Below are 7,665 nucleotides of genomic sequence, written 5' to 3'. Positions count from 1 at the left end.
TTAGTGTAACTAGTTGTGAGAGCTTGCTTGCTTGGTTGGTGTGGCTCTTTAGTTAGCCTTTGAGAGCACACTAACATATGGTAGTGTCATACCTCTTGTGTGAATCGACACTATCTAAACTAGAATTGTGGTAGGTGGCTTGCATTTTGAGTAGGCTAGCGCAACACTTGCTTCGCCTCATAATTGTCTAACCTTTTGTTAAGTGTTGTTGTAGAAATTTTTATTAGGCTATTCACCCCCCCTCTATCCATTAGGACCTTTTAGCGAGGGCCGCTCGGGGCTCATCTGCGTTTTCTCCCTTGGCTCTGTTTGACACGAGGTGGCCTTGAGCCCTTCATGGGCTAGCCTTCAAACCCTGATCGGTCGTTGCTCATGTTGAATGAGGCAACTGCCGCTCTGTGACGCAACACGGAGCGTTGTGATGCATCTGACTGCATATGCAATGCTTTTGCCCCTGAGCCCCCGGGTGATTTGGGTAGAATTGTCCAGGGGCACGGGTGTATGGAATGAATGTGTGTATGGATATATGAATGATTATAAAAAAGAAATAGTGGGGGTTGGTAATGTTATCTTGATGACTCGAGTGACGGGGTTTGAAGAGCTCCAATTAGAAATGTCCGACCGGGACCCGTGCTCGTCGTTCATAACAGAGTCGGCATAGCCCACATGGGGCGTCCCTTTGCTCCTTACCTGTCTCTCGGCGTTCGCTTGAGCCGTTTGATCGACTCAGGAAGCCCGTTGGTCTCTCCTAGCGGAGATCCTATCGCTTGGACCTTTCCAAGTCCTGCCTAGGAAGGTGGAGGGCCGCCTACGTGCAGTGGTGCCTTGTTTCTCATGCCCGATGTGCGATAGTGGTGGGCCATACCTAGGCCACATCCTATCTGACCATGCGTCGTTCCATCGGGCAGGGTGCATCCTATCGGTCAGGGCACGTCCCATCGTATCCCATCCGCATTGAATGATGGAAGGGAGAGGGTTTTTCGCCCCTGTCGTTTCGTCTTTCCCCGATCGCCATGCCTTTCCCAACTGCTATGCCCTTTTCTTTAAGTAGGGGAAGGGAGAGGGCTTTCATCCTGTTCCTTTGCCTATTCCTCATCTGCCGTCTCTTCTCTTTCTTCCTTCTCGCTAAGAGCATCAGAGTGCCACGGTGGTTCCTAGGAGAGAAAAGGGGAGAGCGAGGAGAGGAGAAAACTCACAGATCCATTTGTGAACCCAGAGTGAAATGTCGAGTTGGAGGTCATCTGTCTTGAGGGAGTCGGTGCTGGTTGCCTTCGCCGAGAAGGGGTTCCTGCTGCCGAAGGAGGTGGCGCACTGGAGGGCTCCCGGGAGGGAGGATTTCCCACAACCTCGGGCCTTCTCAATGAGTGGGGTTTGGAGCTATAGCACCTCAATCCGACTAGGGTGCTGCATATCACCGGCTTTGTCACCGTGTGCGAGGCCTTCCTCGGGATGGAGGCGCACATGGATTTCTTTCGATGGATGTTCTTCGAGTGAACTTTGTCGGTAGGGAATGCACCCAAGACCATGTCGGTGGGGGGCTTCGCACTGTAGAAGAAACCGAGCGCAGGGGTTCATACCCCGTGTATACCCCCTATGATTCCAATCGGGGGTGGCACGGGGAATGGTTCTACATCAGGAACCTGGTGGAGGCGTTGTTCCCTCCTTTCACTGGCAGGAGGCCAGAGAAGCTAGACAGCTGGTCATGGGGCCCCGCCAGTTGGTAGAAGAAGAAGGTGGAGCTCCAGAAGCTCATGTGGCATGGCCTTGATGGGGTGCGGGTGTTCCGCACCCTTTTCTGCTATTGGGTTGCTCCGCTGGCGGAGAGGACGTGGCCGATGTGGAAGTACAATGGCCCAACAGACCCCAACCGTGCGTTGCCAGAGGAGCTACCAAACGATGAGGTCTAGAGTTGCCTTGATCGGGTGCTGTAGCTAAAGCCCAAAGAGAAGGTCGATGGAAAGCCCGGACCTCTCAATGCCACGACGGTGTCCAAACTAGTATGCTCCCCTTTCTTTACTCCATGTTCTTTTCCCCTTTGCTTTCTTGTTTTTTGATTTCGAGTCATCTGTTTCATAGGGACTTGAAGCTTACAAGTCCTGGCCACACCTTTCAAAGGGTCTGAAGGGCACAGCTTGGCAGGCCGCCCAGAAGGAGGCGACGGATGCTAAGAAGAAGAAGAAAGCCGAGGAGGCTCAGCGGAAGTATGAGAAGGAGAAGGAGATCACCCGGCGCGTGCGGGCCGAGGAAAATAGGATCAACATCAAGTCTGAGCTCAAGTCAGAGGACCCCCACAGAGGTGGGCGATGACATGATCTTCTCTAAGGAGGAGGAAAACCGGGAGGTTGCAGCGATCTTTGCGGAGCATCATGATCCTACAGTCGCATCCACTGGCGACGAGCAGGAGGCAGAGAGGTGCAGCGATGTTCCCGCACTGAGGAAACGTGCTGCGAGTGTGGATGCCATCAGTGAACAGGAGGCGAAGCGAACGCGGTCACCGCGCCCTTTGGTGGCATTGTCGGCTTCGTCCCCGCCCACTGTGGACGTGGCGGGACAAGCCCGGCGGTTGGAGGAGCGGGCTCACACCCATGCGTCGTTGGGGCCAGTGCCAGCGAGCGACCCGCAACAGGAGGATGCCCTGCCAGCTGCTCTAGTCAACGTGCCCCGAGCCAAAGGTCGTGGTGATTCGTAGGCTGAGCAGGAGCTAGTTGGGTCAGCTCCCCTGGTTGAAGCGAAGGGGCACGGGTCACGGCCTAGGAGCAGTGCCTTGTGGGCCCATTGACATCGGGTCAGGGATTCAGGGTCATACCGCTTACATCCTGGTATGTCTTTCTTTGTTTCTTTTTGATCTTGCTGTTGAGTTTTTGGAGTATGACTGACCTGTTCTTTTTTGATAGCGGTCGAATGCTGACAGGGCTAAGCATCACCCCAACTCCCATGCAGGAGGTTTGGAGGCCCATCTTGTAGCACGCCGTGGTGAGCGACGGGGAGAGCAGGGTGGTGGTGGTGGATCCTTCCCTTCTAGGGGTGGCGCCCCTCAGATCGATCGCCAGTACAGCGACTGCGGCGGCGTCGGCGTTGGCGGCGATCCCGGTGGCAACGGCGGAGGCCGCGTTGGAGGTAACCCTTGTGACCCATCCTCCACTAGCTACGACAGAAGAGGAGAGGGAGACTGGGTTCCCTACCTTGCCGGGCAGAGGGTCGCACAGCTCACCCTCCTGGTCGGAGCTAAAGGTGCCGGGGGGAGATATGGCCGGGTTGGAGCCAGAACGTCTGTCGGTGGCTAGTGAAATCGAGGTGGTGGAGGTCCCCTCCAACAGTGAAGCAGATGATGAGGTGGAGCCACCGGTGCTATCGTGGGAGCTGGCGGTGGTTGGATCATCAGCTGGGCCCTCTAGCAGGCTGGAGGAGACCAAACTAGTGTGGCCCTACCCCGAGGACCCAACGAAGGTTCAGTTCATCCTTTGGGATTCGCAGGAGCGTCAGCTCTGGGACATCCTTGGGGGGAGAGGATTCACCATGGAGTCCGATCTCGCTAAGCTGTCGGTGAAGCTTGAGGAGGCCCAAGAGCGGGTTGAATCCGTCCAGCGGTTGGTCAAGGTCGAATTGCGCCACGCCACGGTGGTGAGTTTCCCATGTTTGTCCCTGACACCTTGGTCTTTCATCGGTTGCCTCAGCATGCTTGCTTCTCATTTTTGCAGGGTCTAGAGGAGATGTCGAGCCGCAAGTCTTGTTTTCTCTGGATGGAGCACGCCCAGATGGGGGAGCTTGAGCGCCAACTAGAGTCCGCCAGCCACGAGTCCTAGGACCGGGCGGTGGAGGTGGCCGAGGCATGGGTAGTGGAAGTGCTTGCGGTGGAATGGGTGACTGCCGCTGAGTGGGGGCTTGAGGTAACCAAGGCCCGCTAGGCGAAGACCAAGGCGACGCTGTAGAAGTCCCTGGCGGACACCGAGGGGGCACTCCAAGGTACCCTGGACACCTTGGAGACAAAGCGGAATGCCCTGGAGTCGGATAGGAAGGCCTAGTCAGAGGCCAACTAGGAAGTGCTCGCGCTTTGGGGCCGGGTGATAGGGATGGAGGAGGCGAACGCCCAGCTGCGTGAGCAGGTGACTCGGTAGGTGGAGGGGCTCTCCATCCTCGAGAACACCCACCTTGGTAAATACCTTTTCTGCTATTGATGTGTTGGTTTTTTTCTTTAGCTTGCTTCTGAGCTTGTCGTACCTCTTCCAGAGCTAGGTGGAAAGGTGGAGTCACTGGAGCGGTACCTGGAGATGGCCAAGGCGATGTTTGGCCAGAATACGGAGGCACTGGCCAAGTCCGTTGAAGAGTGACGTGCTCTCGAGGGGGAACTTGACCAGATATGCAATGTTGCCCAGCTCGTGTCTCAGATGTCTTCAAGTCGGCGCCAAGTACTAGTGCGCCCGCCATCCGGCTGGCGGAGGTTCTGGATGAGGTTTGGGCCCTTATCACCGACGGGCTGTTCTATGGGTCATCGGGGGTGTTGACTTCGATGGCAATGTACCACCCGGACCTAGACTTCACCACCATCTGCAGTGGGTATGCCAATGGCTTGAGCACAGAGGACATCCAATCGCTCGGGGAGAGCTTGCTGCCACATGCAAAGTTGGTGGCCGAGCAAGTCTCCGCACAGTGGGTGATGGATGCTCGCCATGCAGACATGGTCAGAAGCGTGCGTCAGGTGGACATCGCCTAGCCTATGGATGGTGTGGAGCCTAGGTTGGAAGTGGACGTTGCCCCGCCTCCAACCGAGTCGAATGTTGCCCAGTCGGAGGACGAGCAGCCCCTTCCCTCGCCGGTCGAGCCAGTAGTCGATGCCGTCGAGGAGCCATAGTAAAAGTTTTTAGATTAGAGATACTTTAGCAGATGTAAAAGATAATGTCATGGGGGAGCCCCTGTGTAAAGTGTTTTTGTGATGGAACTACTTCGTTCGAGGAAGCTTGTTCCGTTCGTTCCTTATTTTTACCTTAGCATAACTTTGTTTGTTATTCTTTCTTTTTTGCACCTACCCGTTCATCCCATAGGCTGCAACCTTAAGAGCCCAAGGTGTGGCCCACAAGGCTCAGCTGCCCGTAACCGTAGGTAGAGGCGGGGTGCGATCGGTTGGAACATTTAAAGCAAAGTTACGTAAGGTAATTAAAGGAATGAACTACCCTTTCGTTTGGGTAAAAAAAAGTTTTACCATATGATAGTAGAAAAGAGAGGTGGCACTATACCCCCGTGGGGCCCCCGAGTGATCCGGGCCAAAAGTGTTCAGGTCGAGGCGCTCTATAGGAGCAAACGCTAAGTAGAAAATGATAAGACTGAATTTTAGGGGAAGAAACGACGTAGTTGTTCGCTATTCCAAGTGTTGGTGAGAACGTTGCCTTTGTCGTCCGTCAGTCGATAGGCGTCCGGTCGGATCACCTCAGTCGTCATATAGGGACCTTCAGTTGTCCGGATCCTTGTCTGCTACACCCCCTTTCTTGGTTGCTGCTTCTTTGTCTTTTCCTTCCTTCGGCCCACCAGCCTATCGCAGAAGGCGCTTGAGGAGCTCGTAGTCCTTGTAGAGGTGTTTGATGGGGTAGACATGGTTGGTGCATGGGCCCTCCATGAGTTCATTGAAGTGGTCCAAAAGGCCATGCTAGGGCTGCTTGCCCGTGTGATTAGCCACAGCGACCAACATGGAGTTGGTCGGTCGGTGATGATCTTTTTTGTTCTTTTTGCCCCTCTACATGGAGGGGCCCTCATCCTGATCCTCGCTCTTGGCCTTGCCTTTGTCCTGGCCTCCATTGAAGCGCTATGGGAATGGCGCTCTCTAGATGCATCGGCCAAAGGCCCATGGTCTTGGGCCATTCGGGCTAGGACTCCGGTCGTCCGGCCGGTGGCCGCCCCTAGGGCGTGTTTCACCATTCCTTGCGATGGTCCGGCCAGGGTCTATGTTGCCTACCATCACTGCCGCTTGATGGACGCCATCATCATACTAGGACCGATGCTGGTTGCTGATGACACTGCGAGCGTCTTGGTTTGGCTCGAGCCGCTCGCGCACAAGCGATCGGTGCGGAGCGGGCGCCAGGTCAGGCTAGAATGCAGATGCGGCCTCCTATGCTGCGTTCGGTGGCTGTAGTGGTGAGCGGGTGGAGTGATTCGTCTGTGTGTCCCCACTCCCCAGGTGGGGAGAGAGGCCATGAGTTGGTGTCATGATGTGGAGCTCTCCGCCTATTGAATGGCGGCGGTTTCCACCAGTGCCCGGAGGTTCCGGTGGATTGCCTGTTCCTAGGGGTCGTTTGGCTCGGGAAGGCCACACAGAAGCATTGCTGCAACGACGATGTTCTGGCTAGCCCTAGCAAACTATGGGGGATCATTCCCCCCGTTCATGATGTTACGCTAGACCTAGCGGGCGTGACCCCAGGCGTCGCTCACCGGGTTATGCGCATGGGGCGTAGTGTGGTGCGCCGAGCATGCCGGCGTAGGTGGCGGCTGGTTCTATCACCATTATCGTAGCTCCTCGCCGTGCTCTTGTGTGAGCGCCAGGGTCCCTGCATGAGGGTCCGGAGGGGTGTAAGTCTACAAGGACTACACTTCCACCGGTGGCTGTCCCAGAGCGTCCACCATAGCGCACTCCCAGGACGGACGGTGGATAGGTGCCACATCGCCGATGCTGGAGCCATCAGTCTCAATATCGTCATCCATGAGGTCGAGGAAATAGGTGGGAGCATAGCTTGCCATCCCCACGAATTCAGACGTGACAGGGGGCAGAGCTAGCATCCTTCGGAGCCCTCGGGTGTACGCATCCGTAGGGGACATGGGGCCGTAGGGGAACCGGTCGTATGGCGGTCACGGTAGGGACAACGGGATCCCTCTGGATAATCGATGGAAGATAGTAAATAGCGAGTAAATAATAGTATGTACATTACTCACAGCGGGGTTTGAGCAGAGAGTTTGCTCAAAATGAAGCGCAGACACCTCATCATTGAAGTCGTCGTGAGTCCTGAAGCTGAGGGAGGGCGCCCCTCTGATGGGCGCTGGAACAAGTGCCTCCTCGTGGAGGTGTAGTACACTGAGCCAGTCGGCGACGAAGTCTAGGCTTCCAAAGAGGAAGGCCTGGGATGGCTCAAAGACGGGTGGAACCCACATCCCAATAGGTGGTAGTGCGGAAAACTCTAGTGAGCCGAAGCAAGTCGTATCGCTTGAGCCCGCCATAGCGAAGGTGGCAGAAAAGTGGGTCATTCGATGACCAAAAAGTGTGAACGTATAGCGTCTTCTCCATGGCCGGCGCCAACTATCGGTGCAGAAAGTGACCAACACGTAAATATTTGTAGTTTTGTCGTACGTTGTGATCTGATATGGCCTAGCACTCAATGACACAGGGTTTATACTGGTTCAGGCAACGTGCCCTATGTCTAGTTTAAGTCAGTCGGTGACTTTATTCCTGAGCCCAGGTGCTCAAAAGTTTGCAGTGGGGTTATAAACAAGAAGAAGAAAGATGGAGGGTACAAGAAGTCCGGTCGGACTCTGGTCTGAGGGGCCGAGAGTGATGGGAGCTCCGCTATGTGCTAAGTGTTTGAGCGTGTGCTAGTGGTTTGAACCTGGTGGTTCTGTTGTTGTGTCCTAGTGAACTGATCGATCCTCTTGTTTGGGAGAGAGCGCATCCCCTTTTATAGATGAAGG

Source organism: Miscanthus floridulus, unplaced genomic scaffold (genome assembly GCF_019320115.1).
Source record: "Miscanthus floridulus cultivar M001 unplaced genomic scaffold, ASM1932011v1 fs_206_1_2, whole genome shotgun sequence".
NCBI classification, from domain to species: domain Eukaryota; kingdom Viridiplantae; phylum Streptophyta; class Magnoliopsida; order Poales; family Poaceae; genus Miscanthus; species Miscanthus floridulus.
This window is presented reverse-complemented; position numbering follows the sequence as displayed.